Below are 23,212 nucleotides of genomic sequence, written 5' to 3'. Positions count from 1 at the left end.
CGCGCGATAATCTCTCGATTCCCCATCGAAACCGCGCGCGCGCGTACGGTATCGACTTTTGTCAGGCGCGATACGCGCGCGATAAACGACTGTGGATAGCCTTCCGGTGGATTTATTTGTATGCGATATTATGGATACGGGGATGCTACCTTAATCCACTCTCGCAAAAAGATGTAATGCGAAAAGGTTGATTTATTAGGGGTGTGATTTAGTTTTGAGGGTTTTTTTGCTCAAAAACGCATGTATTTAAATATGACAATGAATGAATACCTTAATCAAAATATTTTCCTTCGTTTTCTATAACTTTTTCCCATCTTTCTGGCAAGAGATGGATTCCACCACGATAAAATCACTCTTCTTTTCAGTTGATCCATTCGTCGACGAATTTTCGCACTTCTTCCAAATTATCAAAGTGTGTATCCTCTAAAGCGTCTTGCATCGACCGGAACAAATAATAATCGCATGGAGCAATGTCCGGAGAATACGCGGGGTGCGGTAAGACCTCCCATTCAAGCTCTAATAGTGTTTCTTTCACTGATAACGCAACGTCAGGTCGAGCATTGTCATGAAGAAGAATCACTTTCCGTCGTTTACTCGCAATTGGTGATCGTTTTTCGTCCAATGCTTGCTTCAACTTGTACAATTGGTGTCGATAACGATCAGCCGTGACAGTCTCATGCGGATTTAACAGCTCATAGTACACTATCCCACCAAATACGGAGCATTACTTTTGAACCGTGAATATTGCGTCTCGGAGTGGATGTTGATGGTTCGCCTGGATCCACCCATGATTTTCTGCGTTTCGGATTATCAAAATAGATCCACTTTTCATCCCCAGTAACAATCCGAGACAAAAGACTCTTCCTTTTTTGCCTGGCGATCAACGAAATGCAAATGTTCAAATGGCACTTTCCGATAATTCATGTCGAACCCATTTCCCTTCTTTCTGAATTTTTCCCATTTCATGTAAATGTTTCGTAACTGTTGTACGATCAACATTTAATGCTCTGGCAAGTTCTGAAGTGGATTCTGTTGGATTTTCGTGCAATAATGCTTGGAAATCTGCATTTTCAAGCTTTCTTGGTTGTCCCGAGCGTTCTTTGTCCTTCACATCAGTATCAGCACTCTTAAAGCGTCTAAACCAGTATTCACACGTCTTAATTGATGGGGCAGAATCACCATAAGTTTCCACAAGAATTCTATAACCGTCAGCCGCAGTTTTCTTTTGATCAAAAAACAAAAGCAACGCATGTCGAAAATGCTGTTTCGGAAGTTGCATTTTTACGATGATATAAACACGACTGTGATTGCATCTATTGCTATAAATCTACTAAATGTCATGGATAATGTGAACACTGTAAGAAAGAACAGTTATCGGAAACAGCTATTGGAACAAACTGACAGTACAGCCATCTGTTGCAAAACCCTCAAAACTAAATCACACTCCTAATACATCTCCCTCCCTCTCTCTCTGTCTCGCTCGCGGTGCGAGCCGTATATTTTTACAAATGATATGATACGAGGATTAGGATTTATCGATACCCAGCGAAATAATACGAATAAACGATCTGCGAATCAACGGTACATCGAACGGAATATAATTGTTGATGCCGGAGCGGATTTTTCACGCGGTATTTCACGCGGTGTTCCCACCTGCGTGCAAAGCCGAGTTCATTTCCCGAGTTTTATCTTTGTAACGCGTGATCGATATCCTGACACATTCCGCCATTATGTAGCCACCGAGCGTCGATTGGATACGCCGTACATAATTCGCGACCCCAAACCTCGCTCAGCAATTCAGTTATACACCAACGGTTACGCGTGTAACGGGTGTGTCGATAGCAACCCGTCGTCGTTGCGGATGCACAGGGTGTCGATCGTTCGCTTGCGCCGCTCGCAACGTCATTCGAACGATGAAAACAACTTTGGTCTATGAAGAATTCTTGCGGGAGAGCCTTTGTTCGCTTAGTTGTCGCTGACACGAAAGATAACGCGTTTCAATTCGGGTGAATTTCAAAGAATCAGGCGTAATTATCGTGCAAGAGGATAATTGCATCATGCACTAAAACATATTCTGAAATAAGCACCATAGTTTTGCGTGTAGAATAATTTGAGATGGGATTTTAACACTAGATTTACCAAGAGGGTCAAAATGACTTGACATTTTGTTACAATGATTAGTCATTTTTATTACATCTTATTTTCCATTTGTGCAAGTATAACAAAAATATATACACACGTTTGTTTTTTTTAACTAACTTGTTCTTTTTAAAACCAAGTCAGTTTGATCCCTCCGGCTAGAAATAGGTATATCGCCGGTAGTTCTAGTGCTAAAGTACAACTTTTACGCGATTTTATCCGTTACTTTGACCCATTACCTTCATTAATTCGTAACTTGACAATCTACCAGCACAATTACACGATAATCGCGAGCGGGTATACGTGGATTGAGCACTTTATCGAGCGTAATTCTGCTCGCGTATTTAAACCGCCGTATAACGTAACACTTATTTCGGCGTAATGATTAATGGCCACGTAGCAACAGATATTTCGTGCGTTAGCGACAGCTGTTTTAACCAACGAATCATTTCTCAGCGATATTTGCCACCTGCAACCAGGCCCCGTCCACAGTGTCGCTGAACTCGTGCGCGCGTAACGGTTTCACGTTATTCGGCCCGAGTTTACTTTTGCATTTATCATCTGACTCAGCGATTGTCAGTACTTTGCCGCCTAAGAGAGAACAAGGTCACTGATACAAAGACCGCGGTAACTTTATCACGCTACGAGCTAGATTATCTACCGCAGCGCAGCTACGAGCCGCAAGGCGCAAGTGCGCAAATTTAAAGGTGCACTCTGGGATATACCACTCGCAGAGCGATTCGCTTCAGATACGTCGTAAGATAATGTTTACGCCTACTCGCACGGATATACGGGATCTTTTCAATTTTCCACTCGTACGATGTGAGAGCAATATTTTTTTTCATGTCGATAGCAGCTCGGTAAAAGAGCCCTAATGGACGTCGCAAAGAGCTTTTCTTATTCATTGAATACTCGAGCCGACAACACGTGTCGTTCGTAAAGTAGTGTGTAGTACGCTGGAACGATCCTGGTGGTGGCAAGTCGTTGAAACGTGCAATCTACGGCGGCTCGTTCGATTATTTATGGCCACGCACTTCTCGCCGTTACTCGTGACTGGCGAACGGTGGAAGGTGAAGGGTTAGTGCAGGAGAACGGAGCACGTAGGGCATCTCGAAGGTATTGCCTGCTTTACGGCCGACCAAACGTCAACGCGCAGCCCCTGTCGCGGTTCCACCGTCCTCCATTCCCTCCACGGGGTATTTAACAAATAAACTCGCCGTTAAATACGTAATATCCGGTCGACTATCGCCTGATCGCTCATCTTAATTCGATCAATCGCTCAACAATTCGCCCAGCTATCGTAACGTATCGTTTTGGTTCAAATATTCATATTATAATATTGATTTTAAAAGGAGTGATGATACTCGTTATAGATAGTATATGACTGATGTATTTATAAAAGAGATCCGAGCACAATTAACAAAAAAAAAAGAAACGGAATTGAACAAAGACTCGCTTTCGCCCGCGATTCCGACTTGAATCCGATTTGACACGCTATCTCACCTACTCGCCTGGTCAAATAACTAACTCCACACTCTGTTTGTGGTATATTTATATTATTAGTGCCTGTTAGCAGTGCACCCACAGAAAAGATTTCTGGACTTAATGCTATTACTTTTTAATCTATCATAAAATAAGATCGCTATAGCGACAATCATATTTATTATTGAAAAGAAGCATATTTTAATCTTGAATAGAAAATTCGAAAATCTACATTTAAATAATCTTGGTGCTATCTCATTCATTTTCTCAGAAGGATTTACATACAAATTTCTAGCAAGTTCAAAATATTCTTGATTTAACAATATTGTCAGATCTAAAAGACATCTTATTCTATTCTTCTAAGAGAATTTGTAGAATCTGCACAAAACGGCCAATATTTATGTGTTGCAATATTAAATACAAGAAATATTAAAAGATATGGAAATGTCTTATCTCGAATCTTATTTCTCAAGTAAGTATATTGTATATACTTACTTACATTTCCATATCTTTTAATATTTCTTGCATTGTAAATAACAGAAACACTTTCCCGATTTTCGATTGCAACACATAAATATTGGCCGTTTATCGGAATAAAGGACGCAGAAGCGCCGAGTCGACGAGCGACTGTGAGAAAATGATGCGTCGACATGGACAAAGCCTACTATAAAGTGGCGCTAATATCAAATTATTCTACATACAAGAATATATAAGCATAAATTTGTACATGTTACTCTTGTCTCAAGACAGTAAGACAATGTTATTTAATTGGAGAGAGAAGAATAGAAATTACTGATTTTAATTAAAAATTGTTTTATTTTCATATTTTTTATACTTGTAATACGATTAAATTAGTCAAGAATATTTTTCGTCTTGTTATCAGAAATCCTTTCCGAGGGTGTGGAGCCTGATTCTCACTAGCTGGGGATATTTTTCATTTCATCGTTCCTTAGCCCCTTACAATACAATAGCTCTCGCGAATGTACCGATCTGGACTTGCTGCAGTTGCGGGCGTTTCCCCGCGACTCGCCCTCGGTCGTTAATTTTCAATTGGTGGAGAACTGACGTGAAGCGGGTTAAACGTGCGCATCGCCCTGGTCGCATGATCCCTGGTGTCGGTACGTGCACGCGTCTAACGGGTGTCCCGATAGCAACCTGGCGCTCGCGGCGCACCCACTTCCTCCCTACCGTGGTAGGTCATTCGGTTATTTATGGCCCCGTACCCGCTGCAGAGCCGGGGGCGCGGAGGAGGAGGGCTCGCTTGCGGCGAAGTAAGAGGGTGGCGTTTTCAGGGAGGTGGCGGACAACCGGCTCTCTTTTACTCGTACGTACAGGCCAAGCGGTTGCGAGGGAGGGCGAGGGCGAAACGGAGCCGTGTAGCGGGCCGAGGGTGGGAGCGCGAGAGGGACGTAGATAGGGAAAGAAAGTGACAGAGTAACGGCGGAGGGAACCGACCAAGCTTGTACGGCGCGTGTAGCGAAGTCTATAAAGGACTGCTTTATTGATCTCGCAGTTCGAGCGCGCGCTAGGATACCGATATAGTCGCCGAGTAATACTGTAACAGTCGTTCGGGTCTTCGGATAAAGAGGGGAAAGGCTCTCCTTCCCGGCGTGTTAAGCGTTCACAAACCTCGCGCGTGCACAGTTCCCATATGAGGTCGAGTTTAGCCTCGGAAACGCGGGGATACCGCCGCGAGATTGATCATTGATTGAACGATCGAGGGAAGTGGCAAAGGATTCATTTATTCTTTTCTCCTCCGAAATAGTGAAGTTCTGTCGATGCTGTAACGCGTTTATTGGTTTATTTAGTAATACAATGCTTTACACATGAGCCCTTAGTATTTTTTAATAAGCCTTTAAATTATGTAGCGTTATGTAGTGTGCCGGGTTTTGATTCTTTTATTCGCCACGTGCAATTTTGCGCAGGTACTTGCATAAAAATAAAGTCATCTTCGCTGTGTCGTTCTCTCCACCCCCTCCCTCTCTCCGTATATCCCTCTTTCTGTCTCTCTTCCGCCCTATTTCAATTCTACCCGACTCTCCAGCTATCTTCTCAACAATGGTGCGCGGTGGTGGATCGTATTTCTATTTCGAGCGCTATTCCGCGGTTGTGTCGAATTTCGCACGTACCCTGCACGATAGCGTCGCGCGTGCGTTTCGCGTTCGCAGCACAGGCCTCCGTCGCCAGCGTACGCAGGATGTGTACGCACTTTGCAGCACGGCGAGGATTTGCTTTCGGGTCAGCGAGCGAGCGCAATCAGAATGTCGGGTGGGCAGCAGCGGCCCTCTCTCGTGGCCAATAAGCGCCGAAGGGAGACGGACGGTAAAGAGAAAGACGGGACTTTTGATCGGACGGCCCGATAAAACGCCTCGGATAAAATCGCCTCGCGAATTCCGCCTCGAGACGAGCGCGAGGAGCGCGCCACGTCGACGGCGAGCGTGTATGTACGCGAGCGTTGCGCGAGATTGTTCGTGAGTCACGGGCGAGATAGCGCAGCCGTTATGGCGAGAACGTGCTCTAACGTCAAAGTCGTGGCTTCGCGGTATCCGCGACGGATATATTTGTCACGTCCAAATTTCCGAATCTTTTAGAAACCGCCTGGTGTCCCCGCGCGTGTTAACCCGCTCATTAAAATATTGAAACAGCCGTTACCTCGCCGCTATTTGTCCCGAGCCGTATCTCGATGTTTTTATCACGTCACGCCAAATTTGCGGGACATAGAAGGGAGAGACAGTATTCTGGGAGTTTCTTGTAAAAGTTTAATATTCCCTCGCACAAATTTCCTCCGCGTAACTTTTAGAAAGCGTCGTTGACTGCACACTGGAACTTTACGTTGAAAAATAGCGGAACGAGTCACACGAAATCTGTTGCACGATACGTTGATGACATAATTACATAAGGGTCTAGTATGATTGTGATTATATAATTTTAATGAAACGGTCCTGACGTAATACAACGAACGATCCGCCTGCGCAAGTGTATTAAAGGCGAGGCTGGACGATAGAGCAGCGACTCTCGAGGAATATCGGAACGACAGACTTGACGTCCAAGAGAAGCGCGAGTCCAAGACGAGCCAGGGTCGCGGAATTCCAGTAATTTTTGCTTGATTACTCGAGATCTGCCATTAGAGGCGCGCGACGGTGCGGCAAAAGGCGCGCTCGCAGTTAAGGCCGATCTTAACTACGTCTTGGAACGATGCATGGCCGAGTGTCGCCAGCTTGCTGCACCTCTTGTAATCTGCGCGATCGGGCTTTCCAGAAGCCGGGCGACGTGACTTCCAGTCTCCAGATATCGCTGCCGAGCGGAGGGTGAATAATCTCGCGCGGAAAGTCGACGGTTAACGAATCGTCGAGAAAGCCTTTTGATTGTTAATGCTCGATTAACAGTTCGGAAACAGCGAAAAATAGATCTTCCGCCTTGGCGACGTCTCGTAACATCGATAAATATGTTACTGCGATATTAGTTACCTTGTGTTGTTTTACTTGCCAGCAAGCTTGCCAGTTTCTCTCGTTTAGTCACCCTACTCGTATTTCTGCGTGGCAAACGGAGTTCCATATACGAGGCATGGAACTTGATTCAACTGCATCGGAGTGTCAATACTGCACTTTGTTGCTCGTATTCTGAAGCAGCAGATATTTGTGGTATATATCATCGTGAAACTGTCGATATCTCCCCGCTGATAGCGTGGATTCCGACGATATCTTATGACCGCGCGCACGCTATTTAAACCAAAAATATTCGATGTGACGTATAACCGACGTATAGCGGTGCTTCATTGCGCATATCACACATTTTTCTCATTTTTTAACGGAGATACCGCATACATACAGTCCCGGCACGATAATCCGTCCGCGTATCGGGTTAATGATTCGCGACAGATGAGTATTGCCATTGGCTTTACCGTAACGTTACGCACCCTCAGAAAGGATTTCTGATAACAAGACGAAAAATATTCTTGACTAATTTAATCGTATCACAAGTATAAAAAATATGAAAATTAAACAATTTTTAATTTAAATCAGTAATTTCTATTCTTCTCTCTCCAATTAAATAACATTGTCTTACTGTCTTGAGACAAGAGTAACATGTACAAATTTATGCTTATATATTCTTGTATGTAGAATAATTTGATATTAGCGCCACTTTATAGTAGGCTTTGTCCATGTCGACGCATCATTTTCTCACAGTCATTCGTCGACTCGGCGCTTCTGCGTCCTTTATTCCGATAAAACGGCCAATATTTATGCGTTGCAATCGAAAATCGGGAAAGTGTTTCTGTTATTTACAATGCAAGAAATATTAAAAAATATGGAAATGTAAGTAAGTATATACAATATACTTACTTGAGAAATAAGATTCGAGATCAGACATTTCCATATCTTTTAATATTTCTTGTAGAGTATTGCACTTATTCATTGTAAATAACAGAAACACTTTCCCGATTTTCGATTGCAACACATAAATATTGGCCGTTTTGTGCAGATTCTACAAATTCTCTTAGAAGAATAGAATAAGATGTCTTTTAGATCTGACAATATTGTTAAATCAAGAATATTTTGAACTTGCTAGAAATTTGTATCTAAATCCTTCTGAGAAAATGAATGAGATAGCACCAAGATTATTTAAATGTAGATTTTCGAATTTTCTATTGAAGATTAAAATATGCTTCTTTCAATAATAAATATGATTGTCGCTATAGCGATGTTATTTTATGATAGATTAAAGAGTAATAGCATTAAGCCCAGAAATCTTTTCTGTGGGTGCGGTTTGACGTTCATAAGCCTAGAGTGAGGCACGCAGTGCGGTATCTGGATCCTCCGGAAAGAAGCGTGGAACGCATTCATTTTACAACGCACGCGTAAATACGTAATAAAGTTACGTTTTCGCCGGTTGATATTATTCATGGATACAACGTTACTTTACGCGAGTACTTAGAAGGAAGGCGCGGTATTAGCGGCTAAATAATGCCTCATTCAAATAAGGGGGTTTAACGCTAACAAGTTCCGCGAGCTTACTGACGAAACGGCTACACAGCCGTTTCGTGTACTTAACATAAACGCAACGCGGCGTTGCATCGAACCGAACGATTAAAACGTCTCAATGATACCATTCGCCATTTGCGACGACATGGCATGGCGCGATGGCATGGCAGCGCGATAATGCAGACTGACCCATCCGCTTGTTCACTCCGTGTCACGGTCAAAGCCTCGGAGGGTCAAAGACATCAGGCCTCGTCAGGTCCGTTTGAGCAGAGCGAAGTGGTGTCACGCGTCGAGCGACGAAATATGCGCTTCGAAACTGGACGGCCGGATACTTGCTGGGATACTTGCTCGGCGACTCGCTCGGAGGAAGGGAATTATCGGGGCACCGCGTATGTAATGAGCGGGAGCGAGATAAGCCAGAGCCCGGCAATTAAATGTCAATTAAATTGGCCGGCGCCAATTAAAGATTAATTGTTAAACCGGCGGATGTAAAAACAACAATAAAGATTGATTTTTCATTCCCATCGTAGCCCGTGGACCCTGGGAAATGTTTTCAATTAAATTTTCCTTTATTATTCGTACAATTGCAAAATGTGATCTCGCGCGACCGAATAAATTGGATGGACGGCAATTGGTTTGACGTGGAAACTACATGCGGCAAGTATACACGGCAAACAAACGTCGCGCTTTATGCGCGATCGTAACGAAAAGGAAAATAGAACGATTTTTTTTTTATTACGTGCATTTTTCCGCCGAGTAACCGTAGGCCGGTCGAGTTAATGAAAAGTTTCTAATTCGCGCGAGAAAAGTGGCGGCGGCATGTGTGTATGTGCGTGTCAATGAATGAGAAGCTTCCAGGTGATTTAACGCCGGATTTTACAAATCTACTGGCAGCTGGACTTGCCGGGATATCTATTTGTCCGACCGCCGTTTGTCTTGCATTAGCATTTCTTTATCGTAAATATTACCGCGTGTATTAGTGCGTTACGCTATCTCGATGCTTCGGAATCGACGGTTGGATCTGTACCCAGGCGCGTACACGCGAAACTGACGCGCAGCTAGATCTGTGGGTGTGTGCATGTAAAACCGACCATTATTATGAGTAAATAACGGCCTGCTCGATGTATACATATATGAAGCCTGTGCGAGCGATATGTAACTGTTCCATATCGATCGTCTATAACTCCATACTCATTCATAAGGCACGTTACAGCAGCAGCAGCGACAGCAGCAGAAACGAAATGTCTCGTGGGTAATACGAATTCCTGGCATTATTTATCATTGTCCAGTTTTCATATTTTCGCAGCAATTTATGTCGCCCGACATGCATCTTTCCGCGTAAATACCGATCGGTTTCGTCGTAAGTATCGTAAATACGCAGCAGCTCGCGCGGAAAGATCCCTTGCGTCAAGATTGTTTCTCGAATCTCTTCGGGATCGTTCGAAGACGTACCGCAGTTTGCATTTTTGGGTACACGATCGAGAGTTCGAGAAGACGGATTCAGGCCGCGCTCGGTCTGAATTAAATCAGAGCGACACGTCGAGCAGCCGGGGCGCATCGTTTCCGCCGTAAAGCTGCATCGGTCGTTGCATTACGAGACGAGTTCTTTGCATTCTTCGTCGCTCCGTCGACTCTCGACTCCCAAGCAGCAGCGGGACCCTGCACTCGCGCTAATTATCCGAGTCCTCCATTAAAGCTCCGGCAGAACTTACTTCGGCGACGCATCGGGGCTCCCAGGCCGCCTGTCCTTCCGGTGCAACAACCCGGAATGCCTCCCAGCACGGCAGAACTCGTCTTCAAACGACGTCCGCGTCTCGAGCGCGTCGCTACGTTACGAGCGCCGCGTCTCCGCACGTCTCCTCTTCCTCCTCCTCCTCCTCCTCCTCCCTCCCCTTCGCCTACCCGCTCGCTCTCACCCTCTATCCTCCGATATACCAATTCCGCCCAGTGCTTCGCGATGGAACGTGAACTCGCCTCCTTCTCCTCCACCTCCTCGCCGTTCTCCGCTTGCTTCAGTCCCCCTCCCCCCTTCCTCCCTCGTGCCCAGGCCTGTCTCGCGCATAGCGAGAGGACCGGCTAGCGGTGCCACGACGGAAGAGCGAGACTGAGCGAGAGAGGCGCGCACGGTGGAGAACGCGAGAGAAAGAGAAAGAGAGAACCGGTGCGAGAAAGCAGATACGGAACGCGGGGGACGGAGACGGATTGATACGCGGCGCGCGCGTGCGGTGGAGAAAGGTAGATTGAACGAGAAAGAGAAAGAGAGAATGAGTGAGCGAGCGAGAGCCGGCGAGGTCGAGGGAACAGCCGGAGGGACGCAGAACGTGAACCGATGCGGCTGTCGCGCGAGGATGAGGCGCGGGGAAAGGGGGAAGGACGGCAGGGGGGGAGAGGCGGAGAGGACCCGCTTTCCGAGTGTCAGGAACGGAGGGACGGGGAAGAAGCGGCTGCGGCATAGAGCGGACGGAGAAAGAAGCGGGCGAATCGAGATAACGAGTGCAACGGAGAGAGAAAGGGAGAGAGAGAGAGAGAGCGAACGACGCGAGCAAGAGCGGACGAGAGAGAGAGAGAGACGACGATACGCGGAACGCGCGGGGGACGACGCGGCCAGATAGAACCCGAAGAGTGGTAGCGCGTGCTCACAAACTCAAACCAGCGCCTCGCGTCGTCATCGCTGCCTCTCTACCTCTACCCATCCTCCCGCATCCCCCGCCGGCCCTCGCCCACCCTTCCGCCCTTCGCTACGTCGCCCTCTGTGATGTCCGCCTAACCAACCCCACACCCATCCCCTCGCCGTTCGCTCGCTCGTTCACTCGCTCGCTCGATCTTCCCTCGCCCTCCCGCCCGCTACTGCCACTAACACCGTGCTACCCCCTGCCGATCCCCTTCCCCCCCGCTTGCCCCGCCTGTCCACCCACAGCCCGCGAAACCGCTCGTTGCCGTACCACCGAGCCACCCCACGTACCGACTCCCCCATTACTCGGCCGCCTCCAATCCTCTCCCTCCTCACCCTCGCCGCGACCCTCCTGCCTGCCTGCCTGCCAGCCGGCCGACTCCTCTTCGCTTTGCGCGACTCCGACTCTCTCGGTCTCTTCTCTCCTCCGTTCCCTCGGCCCTCCCCCCTCCGCCGCTTCGCATTTCCTGGCCTGCCGCTGCCTCGCGACGCCCGGCGTCACCCCCTTCGGGCAACCAGCACACCCGAAAGCCGTGCGCTGCGCTGTGGAACACGACAGGCAAGCCACGGCGATTATCTTTTGTCCGATCGTACGTCAGCGCGCGCGTGCATGCGTGTGCGAGGGTATGCAATGGGAATGAGAGAACGACGAAAGGACGCACAGAGAACGACGGTCATTTGGAGGCAATAGCAACGAAACAATATAGAAGAGAAACCGCTCTCGATGATCGCCAAACGTATTATACGAGATAAAGAGAGGGAAACGATCGAGGCGCGCGGTTGCATCCAGCCGAAACACGTTCTCGTCGCCGATCTGTCATGTGCGCGCAAATTTGTCGTAACACAGGAACTCGCAGAAGGACGATGATAAATATTGAAAAGTTCAAATAAGCTTCGCGTCTCGATCCTCCTTGAGATCCTCGGAGAAAAGAGGAAGCCGGATGTTTCGTGATTTATTAGCAGATTTGTTAGCGGATGATCGAGGACCCGGCCGATTGCCGATGCTGATAACGATAACGAATGATCCGGAAGCTGGGTGGTTTCCTTCCCGCACGCTTCTTGATCGCTCTCGACGATTACGAGCGCGTACATATGCGTTATTTTGCGATTCTCTGCGATGCGGCGCACTTCGTGACGCATTGGACGCACCCACAGAAATGATTTCTGGACTTAATGCTATTACTCTTTAATCTATCATAAAATAACATCGCTATAGCGACAATCATATTTATTATTGAAAAGAAGCATATTTTAATCTTGAATAGAAAATTCGAAAATCTAGATTTAAATAATCTTGGTGCTATCTCATTCATTTTCTCAGAAGGATTTACATACAAATTTCTAGCAAGTTCAAAATATTCTTGATTTAACAATATTGTCAGATCTAAAAGACATCTTATTCTATTCTTCTAAGAGAATTTGTAGAATCTGCACAAAACGGCCAATATTTATGTGTTGCAATATTAAATACAAGAAATATTAAAAGATATGGAAATGTCTTATCTCGAATCTTATTTCTCAAGTAAGTATATTGTATATACTTACTTACATTTCCATATCTTTTAATATTTCTTGCATTGTAAATAACAGAAACACTTTCCCGATTTTCGATTGCAACACATAATTATTGGCCGTTTTATCGGAATAAAGGACGCAGAAGCACCGAGTCGACGAGCGACTGTGAGAAAATGATGCGTCGACATGGACAAAGCCTACTATAAAGTGGCGCTAATATCAAATTATTCTACATAGAAGAATATATAAGCATAAATTTGTACATGTTACTCTTGTCTCAAGACAGTAAGACAATGTTATTTAATTGGAGAGAGAAGAATAGAAATTACTGATTTAAATTAAAAATTGTTTTATTTTCACATTTTTTATACTTGTGATACGATTAAATTAGTCAAGAATATTTTTCGTCTTGTTATCAGAAATCCTTTCTGAGGGTGCGGAGAGCACAGAATTTTTTACGCGTTCTCATCGTGGAGAGGGAAGGGGAGAGCGGTTTCCAGAGAGGAAAGTGCGTGGATACACGCGCGAAGAAGGGATTGTGTGCGTGTGTGCGCGCACAGTCGCTTTGTCTGTGCCACACTCCCGAGAACGCCCCACGGCTAGGGCGAGGTTCCCTGCGCTTTGCAACGCCGGTTTGATTTCGGATCGATCGCTCCGCTCCTTATATCTTCCGGGAGATTTTATGAAATGGCGGCCGAGGAGGGTGCGCGATTGATCGCGCGATAACGCGATGCTCGAGTTACGGCCCGGTCGAAATGCGGAATCGCCGCGATTCGCCAGCCGATCCAATTTTATCGGCACGTGGCTCGCCCCGATCGTACGAGAATTTCGGTAGAGCGTTATTGCCTCATCTCGATCTATCAAGCGACGCGGCAGCGTCGCGACGCCAGGTACATTAATGGTATTAATATTGCATATTTCGTTCACGTGTTGGATCATTCATTACGACTTTGTGAGCTTGATTTGACACTCCGTTTTTAAAAACTTGATATGTTTTTATGAGGAACTCTCGTGAAAGGGAGGGGGAGGGGAGGGGAGAGAGAGAAGCGTTATTTATTTCTGCGCTGTGGAACTGAGTTCCCTCTAGCGCCATTAATTAGTATATTTGATGCAGGTTTAATTGTGTAAATTTTGATCATTTTATAACGTGATTAAATAAAAGATAAAATACAAAAATATTAAAATACCAAGTGAGTAACTAAAAGATAAAATGAGAGATAAAATAATATATAAAAAATACAAAATCTAAAAGTCGCTAGGAGTATCTATAAAAATATGAAATACGAGAAACAAGTGTGCAGTTTCGCATTAGAGTGTATACAAAAGAAACTTAGTTTTGCAATCAATCGCTGCAGTGAGCATGGAACGTGTACTAATAGAACACTTTGAAAATTACGAGGGTGTTTTTCCTCTCTTAAACGAAGATCTTATACTGATTTTCTTGAAATATTTGCGTACTAATTTGCATAGTATGTGAATAACGTCAAGCGCAATTTACCTGCTCGTATATGTGCGAGGAAATACACCTTTAACCGCTGGCGCGAAACAAACTAACGTAAGTCCTCGCGCCGCCGCGAAAGCAGTTGTACATACCTTAATTTAGCATCCAACTATACGGATGTGCATATAATTTGAATTTCGGAAAGTGGGACGTGAATCGAATGTTTCTGTACTGCCAACGCGGAAGCGAACGGACGAGCGAAACGAGATGTGCATCGCGCCTCTCACGTCGCGCGAGCAATTAAATGCCGAATAGCGTTAGACCGTTATTGTATCGCGGCTGGAAAGTACCTTGCGCGAGCTTCAAGATCGCGTTATCATCTCTGATCTTCTCCCCTAAACTCTTTTACGCGATGAATGATTAAACGAATGACACATGCTCCGTTTGACGTAACGCATCCGCGCACCCTCAGAAAGGATTTCTGATAACAAGACGAAAAATATGCTTGACTAATTTAATCGTATCACAAGTATAAAAAATGTGAAAATAAAACAATTTTTAATTTAAATCAGTAATTTCTATTCTTCTCTCTCGAATTAAATAACATTGTCTTACTGTCTTGAGACAAGAGTAACATGTACAAATTTATGCTTATATATTCTTCTATGTAGAATAATTTGATATTAGCGCCACTTTATAGTAGGCTTTGTCCATGTCGACGCATCATTTTCTCACAGTCGCTCGTCGACTCGGCGCTTCTGCGTCCTTTATTCCGATAAAACGGCCAATATTTATGTGTTGCAATCGAAAATCGGGAAAGTGTTTCTGTTATTTACAATGCAAGAAATATTAAAAGATATGGAAATGTAAGTAAGTATATACAATATACTTACTTGAGAAATAAGATTCGAGATCAGACATTTCCATATCTTTTAATATTTCTTGTATTTAATATTGCAACACATAAATATTGGCCGTTTTGTGCAGATTCTACAAATTCTCTTAGAAGAATAGAATAAGATGTCTTTTAGATCTGACAATATTCTGAAACCAAGAATATTTTGAACTTGCTAGAAATTTGTATCTAAATCCTTCTGAGAAAATGAATGAGATAGCACCAAGATTATTGAAATCTAGATTTTCGAATTTTCTATTGAAGATTAAAATATGCTTCTTTTCAATAATAAATATGATTGTCGCTATAGCGATCTTATTTTATGATAGATTAAAGAGTAATAGCATTAAGTCCAGAAATCTTTTCTGTGGGTGCGTTATCCGCGCGATGCGTGTCGTCATTAGCCAGCCAACGATAGCGGTAATTATACCGCGACGATTACACGTGTCTTCGTGTCTTTCAGTTTTTCACCTGGGTATCATCTTTTTTTGCGCAGGTGAAATCGAGTGACGGGTCAGGTGTTGGAGCTGCCATCGATCTCGCTGCAGTCATCGGCTATGTCGCGATGGGGCTCAAGATAGAAGATCGGTATGTACAAAAAAGTCATCCGCGTCTCTCGCAAATGACGTGCAATCGCAGTCGCGATTGCGACGATGCATAATTCAGCGTTTGCCGTTTCGCGACTGCCGCGCAGGCAAGGAAATTCTGGAAACGCGCGAGGATCATCGAGTTGAAACGTTGTAAATCTTGCAGTCGCCCGGCTCTGATCGGACCGACATAAATAATACGTGAAACGTAATTGTTGTCCTCGTGAAATATGTAGCGTCGCCGGACAGAAATACGAGGAACGCAGAAACCTGATCTGCTTAAATGGCGAGTTGTTGAACGGTACAAATAATGAATAAAACGTATAGTTATCACGCGGCGTACCTGCAGCATCGTCGGATTACGTTTACTTCGCTCGGTGGCCGTATTTTACCGTGCAAGCAGAATTTGACCGTTATAAAAGTCTCGGTACCGATTTTTCCATGCGATGGCTGTGCCAGAGTTGCGGAACGGGTGGGGGTGGGAGGGCTTTTTATTATCCTCGTTCTTCTCTCGGCGGTGTATCCTGCGCGTGGCAGACCGGATTCCGGAATTTTGTGGACTTTGGGGATGGGGGTTACGGCGGACACGTTATCGGTAGTGGCTTTCGAGCTGACGGTGTATTCAATCGAATCGGAACTATATAGTTGCCGCGGCGCTGTTTTATTCCGCCAACGATCTGCATGACGGGAGAAACTGGACGGGAGCAACGAAAACTGATAGCGTCCTGATGGCACGCTTAATATTTGCACAGGTCGCGGGATGATTGTTTTAATTAAATGAAACCTCGGCGAAAACTTATCTCGACAGAAGTCCCGCGGGATTACGCAAATCGCTGCACGTTGAGCGGCTAATTTCTCTCGCTGCGAGGAAAAAATTAAAATTGAATATTCCAACGGTAATTTTGGCTTTATCGGTACATTTGTTGCAATTAACATTCGCGATATATATATATATGTGTGTGTGTGAGTGTGTGTGCGCTATGGATTGTTACTTGGTCATTCTGACTGGATCAAGTTTTGTTTCAATCACGTCGCAAAAATTTCGGATTTTTTTTTCTTTTTTTTTTGGATTAACAGTTAAACAATATTCGATAGAGCTCGCTTGTTATCGATACAACGGTTTTCAGGCTGATAACGTGGATGTTGGAGTATCGCTGTAGTGTTTTCTATGAAACGAGTGGCATCCAGCGTGACGTAAAATTCACATCGCGATAGCACAGTCAAATTTCGTCTGACGCGCGGTTGAAAATGCAGTTTGTTCGATGCGTGGCAAATGTTTGCAAACATTATAAAAGTGTAATTAATGCCGTTATCCGTTACGTACACGGGAGGTTCGTTTCATTTTATTAAAACAACTTGATGCCATAAATTACGTAATATATAGAGCAAGCGTTTTATTAATATGCTTAATTGTTCAGATATAAATCATTCGCAGTATTTACAGTCAACACAATGTAATATAAATTAATTCAAATTAGTTTCCAAAAAGTTACAAGTTTCTTGCGACAAATAAAATTTCACGTTTCATGCCGGTGTTAGAAAATATACCTGAAATGCACAGAGTTTAAAGTTTTCGACAAAAAAGTTCTCTAGCAACTACTATGTATTTCTGTATCTCGAGTTTTCGCATCGATATATTCATACAATGCATCTTGATCATCTCGAAAGTAACTGATGTGGAATACGCGTCAGGTGTTAAACCCTCGATCCTTTATATCCGGTTTACCTGAGAACAGCTGAAATCGCGACACGTAAAAATATCGCAAACATTAGACTCTAAATCGCCTTCCGATAAAAGCTTGCACGCAGCAAGTTTTATACAAACATTTATTCCTGATTACTTATGCAATATTTTCGCTACGGATTTAGTGCGTCTGATGTATTTAGCACCAGGCAGAGCGCCGAGAGCGTTTTTAACATTAACATTCTAATTATCCCATCGCCGAATTTACCGCGGTGTCGCGCACCCACAGAAGAGATTTCTGGACTTAATGCTATTACTCTTTAATCTATCATAAAATAAGATCGCTATAGCGACAATCATATTTATTATTGAAAAGAAGCATATTTTAATCTTGAATAGAAAATTCGAAAATCTACATTTAAATAATCTTGGTGCTATCTCATTCATTTTCTCAAAAGGATTTAGATACAAATTTCTAGCAAGTTCAAAATATTCTTGATTTCAGAATATTGTCAGATCTAAAAGACATCTTATTCTATTCTTCTAAGAGAATTTGTAGAATCTGCACAAAACGGCCAATATTTATGTGTTGCAATCGGGAAAGTGTTTCTGTGTTTCTGTTATTTACAATGAATAAGTGCAATACTCTACAAGAAATGTTAAAAGATATGGAAATGTCTTATCTCGAATCTTATTTCTCAAGTAAGTATATTGTATATACTTACTTACATCTCCATATCTTTTAATATTTCTTGCATTGTAAATAACAGAAACACTTTCCCGATTTTCGATTGCAACACATAAATATTGGCCGTTTTATCGGAATAAAGGACGCAGAAGCGCCGAGTCGACGAACGACTGTGAGAAAATGATGCGTCGACATCGACGAAGCCTACTATAAAGTGGCGCTAATATCAAATTATTCTACATACAAGAATATATAAGCATAAATTTGTACATGTTACTCTTGTCTCAAGACAGTAAGACGATCTTATTTAATTGGAGAGAGAAGAATAGAAATTACTGATTTAAATTAAAAATTGTTTTATTTTCATATTTTTTATACTTGTGATACGATTAAATTAGTCAAGAATATTTTTCGTCTTGTTATCAGAAATCCTTTCTGAGGGTGCGTGATCTCGCAATTTCGTAAAAGTAATCAAAACGATCAGCCGACGAGATAGATGCATTTATTCCGTGCTCTGGACCCAAGACCTCTCAAGCGCCCAGGAACAACACTACACATGAACAAACAGATACTATAAATTGAGTGAAATGTTAAAAAAGTTACACTACACAAAACAATTTTACCGTGTACTCCAAATTGATTATATATTATTTATATAAAATTTATATATTAATTGATTATATACGACGTAACACAAATATAATATTGAAAGGAAGATTTCACATGGGTATACCCGGTGACGGGCGCGTCGAACTCGGTGTGCGGGTCGAACAAATCGCCGACGATGACGTCAACGGACAATTCTGTCTCTTACTGCATGCGCGGATACGTGCTCGCGTTGACGTTGCACCTTGCATTTTGTCGGCACACACCATGAGAACCCGAGTATGAGTCAACGTTTCCTCGACGATGATCGAAGCCACCCACGCCTTCTGCTCGCCTCGGCGTTTTCCTTGTCCCCGCGGCGGTGTGTCGCGTCAAATCGCATATTACAAAACTCGTGCTCGCGCGCGCATGATATCTAGGCCACGACGCCGTTGTTGCGCCGCGTCTGACTACGTTCCACGAACGTTTTATCCCTGCCAGGTGAACAGAGAGAGAGAGACGTGAATTTTCTCACGTGAGCGACGACCTCGTCGCACATTTGCCTGCCTCAATCTCGTCGCAAGACGCAAGTCGAGTGCTTGATACGGTGATCTTGATGTCTCGCGGAGTCTCGCTGGGAAACGGCGGGGTAAACGGCGTTTTCTCATTTTGAGAAACGTGCGCCGGGGCGCAATTTGCGTTTGAGGTAACGCGAGACTCGAGCTGCGCTCGATAACTTTGGTGATTCCGAAACGAGAAAAGCAGACGTGAGGGCTTTGGTCTTTGGCGATGTGTGCCCAGGTATACCGTTCTCTTGTTGAGCACATTTAATTTTCTCGCATTTGCGCTCCTTATGTTGTATTAAAGCTCGAGTGTAATTGCACATTCCGTTTCCCGTTAAAGCAAATTTGCGACTGTGAGCGAAACGGATAAATTTCTTTTTTTTCATCTTTGCACATTCCCCGCGTCAATATTAGCGCGCATTATGTAAATATTGATACACGAATGATACAGATGCGTCGATACCGTTATCTTGATTCCGATTATTCTGGAACCGACGAGCCGATCGTTCCAGCGAGAGCGACCGCTCCGTAGTCGATATCGACGCAACAATAGCGTGACGCGCCGTTAATTTAAGAGAATGATAAAATTCTTGGCGTCGCCAGAATCGCGTCAGTGCGGCCGAGGATAGATTTATCCCGATAATAGACGATACAGGCGGAATACGCGCGCGTCTCGCTCGACGTTGGACGTGTTTGATTTACAACCCTGCATTCGGCACATCGTTATTTATATTCTATGTAAATGTTATTGTTCTTGCTCTTTGCAAGCTCTTTGCTCGCGCTGCTGAATAGCGCCCGAAATTCGCGCCTCGCATCCCCGCCGGATATCGCGCGAGCGGAATGTATTCCTTTTTTCTTTTCTATTATTTTGTTAAAATGGCCCCTCAGACGGCAAGCCTGGCACCGTCCATAAGGCCAAAGAACGGAATGTATCGAACCGCGTGCTTTTTGGAATACCCGGCAATGAGCAACGCCACGTCAACGCGATGACTCACGAGGAATGTCGTGCGATCGCAATCCGTCGTGAGATTTTCGATAGAGAGTAGCGTGATATTTTCTATCGTAGTGTCTAGGGGTTTATTAGTATTTATTGGAGTTTTTTTAGATAATTTTGTTAGATAATTTAATAATTTGTTAGTTTTTTTTAGATAATTATTTTTCTTTAGGTAATTGTTTTTAGGTACAAACGAGTAAAGACCGTCGCTCCTATCAGTGTCTTTTCAGTGGGGCTTTCTGTCATTGATCTTTGGTATTTATTGGTTTGAATCTAATTGAAACGTGTTGGACAACGCACTCGATATATAACCGCATGAATTTAATCTTGAAGCTAAGATTCTGCGGCCATTTCGCGTCTGGACGCGTTGCTGATCGATTAATTGTCACGACACTGGAAAGCAGTGAGCTGGAATGTTTCGCACGGGCGAATAAGAACGGCTACAGATGAATACCGATCGTACGTAGCGTTTTTCTTCCCTCCGCTTTCGGCACTTTCTCGTAACACGATTCTAAAACATGAACTTAACGCTGCTGCAATTTGCACACTGCCGAACCGACACGGGTGGGTGAAATACCTGTCTTCCTCTCGTCGTAATTAAATATCTCGTTTTACCGTAATTGAGAAAAAGGCGGCAGTAAGTTGAGCCGATTAAAACGGATGTCCTCTCTCTCTCTCTCTCGCGGAGTGAAATAACATTAACTTTCAACTACACGACACTCGCAGAATCCGTCGAAGCACGTGCCAGCTAATGCGACGTATAATACGGAAATATTATACGCGTGCATGAGACGAAACGATGAAAAGTTCACTTTCGCGCGGCTTAATCCGATGTTAATCGAAAATATACTTTTACCGCGCGGAAGCTTCATAAAAAAAGCGCAGTTAATTCATAAGGTTCATTATCCCGTGCGTTAAGGGGGGAGCCTGCTTCAGAACGCTGAAAATAAGGTATATTTTACGAATTGTTTTTGGAGAAACTATACAGCGGATCATTATAAAACTTTGATGCATTTATTAGTACATGTTTAAAGATAAAAAAAATTATTTTTTGATTTGAATATATCGCTTGTAGAGGTCGTCCTGGAGAAATCTTAGTGCAGCCGCGTCGCCGGCATTGCAAATTGGTCAGCATTCTCCTGCCTCCAAATTTCGTCTAAACTGAAAAATTGAAATATGTTCTCGTTATTTATGAATTCCCATCGTCGATGAACCAAAGAGAGAAGAAAAAAGTTGAAAAGTGCCAAAATGGTGGAGCTTAGAACACAAAAGTACGATTTTTAGGCAAAGTTGTTGAACTTTTTCATGCAAAAGTAATTGTTTAACTTAATGTTTTTATGAGTATTAAAGGTTCATCGACGATGGGAATTCATAAATAACAAGAAAATATTTCAATTTTTCAGTTTGGATGAAATTTGGAGGCAGGAGAATGCTCACCAATTTACAATGCCGGCTGCACTAAGATGCCTCCAGGACGACCTCTACAGGCGATATATTCAAATAAAAAAATAATTTTTTTATCTTTAAACATGTACTAATAAATGCATCAAAATTTTATAATGATCCGCTGTATAGTTTCTCCAAAAAAATTCGTAAAATTATACCTTATTTTCAACGTTCTAAAGCAGGCTCCCCCCTTAAAGCGCATGTTAACAATAAGATTCCACGATACACTTAACTTCACAGAATTCTCGGACGGTCTTCCGTATTGCATTGCGATCTCGGTACGATATCAGGATTTAACGCGAATCGCGTAATTGAGGCGATTAATTTGAAAACCATGTCGGATGAAGCTTTCGCAATGTCTCGCCGATGGAAAGCCTCTTGAAACGCGCGCGCAAACTCGAAGAAAATCTAACGCCGCTAATCGCGCAAAATCGTGCTTGTGTCTGACCATGGCGCGACAACGCGCTGCAGAAATTTCGGCCATAAAGGGTTAATTGGTGGCACACCGTGGCGCGGCGCGTTTACCACGTGCCACCGCATAGGGATGCATTCTCCGCGGCGTCCAGCGTTAATCCCCTTTGCACCCCTGGCGTCGGAGGTGGACAAGTACCCCATAATGACAGGGGTGAATTGAGTTTGAAGTTTCTCAATCGCGAATAACTCGCGCATCGGCCCTGATAGCTACGTTCTCCTACTCGGGGACGATGGAATTGGAAATTCCTGCCTTGGCAGGAAAGAGCAGAGAGGGTAAATTGAAACAATGATAATGACATTAATCTCGGGGTAGAACGCTTATAACTTCATAAATGCCGTGATACACGTCGGGGTTTAATTTTTTGTATTTAAAGCGCGCGGATACAAGAATGCCGTCACGAATGGATTATCTATTTTTGCTTACATTTGATGAAGGGGATGAAAGAACTTGGAAGTTGGAGAATTAATTTAATAACTGAACTTTTCAATTCCACCAGGGATCACGTGAGAATCCTCGATGCTTGGAGAGTGATAAATGTAAAATCATAGTATCAACAGTGTGCTTGTTAAAATGTGTACAACAGAGCAGTTGGTTCCGCTCGATTGAGCGTTGCATCGTTTGTATTGAATCGTTTAATCTCGTTCAAGTACTTTGCCGATTTACTTCGAGGCATCCCGAGTACTCGGCCACAAATCTTGGCTGCTCGTGCATCCAAGCATTAACGTCGTTTATCTATTACGATGTAATTCAATTTTCCTGGCATATCATCCGTTTGCGCTTGATCATTCGAGGTCTGTGCGGCGCTTTAAGCACATTCTTAATGTTATTTTGCTTCGTTTCGCATTTTTTTTAGAAAGTTCAAGCGTTCAATAAACACATGTCATTCTTTTTGGGACACGGTGTTATCACAAATAGAACAGATTCGCAATAATGCTTTCACGTCTTTATTAAATACACGAGCGATCGCATTCGTTTCTTGTGAATGTCATATTACTTTGTCATCTCTATGGAACCGAAATAACTTAGATATGAGTAGTATTTGTAAAGCAGATATAGTTTCTTTTT

At 43.8% G+C, this 23,212-nt stretch overlaps 1 protein-coding gene across 15 annotated transcripts in view; it reads left to right on the top strand.

Annotated features, from left to right (window-relative positions):
- The window catches only part of LOC105278586 (bromodomain adjacent to zinc finger domain protein 2B), a 190,440-nt gene that overhangs the window by 51,490 nt on the left and 115,738 nt on the right, over positions 1 to 23,212 (top strand). For all 15 annotated transcript variants that reach the window (XM_026973355.1, XM_026973367.1, XM_026973356.1 and 12 more), the window contains exon 2: positions 15,622 to 15,713. The gene's annotated coding sequence lies outside the window, so the exon portion shown is untranslated. The remainder of the gene's footprint in view (positions 1 to 15,621; positions 15,714 to 23,212) is intronic.

Source organism: Ooceraea biroi, chromosome 10, assembly GCF_003672135.1.
Source record: "Ooceraea biroi isolate clonal line C1 chromosome 10, Obir_v5.4, whole genome shotgun sequence".
Taxonomy (NCBI): Eukaryota; Metazoa; Arthropoda; class Insecta; order Hymenoptera; family Formicidae; genus Ooceraea; species Ooceraea biroi.
The sequence above is the reverse complement of the archived record's forward strand: the minus strand, read 5'-3'. Positions and strand labels throughout refer to the sequence as shown.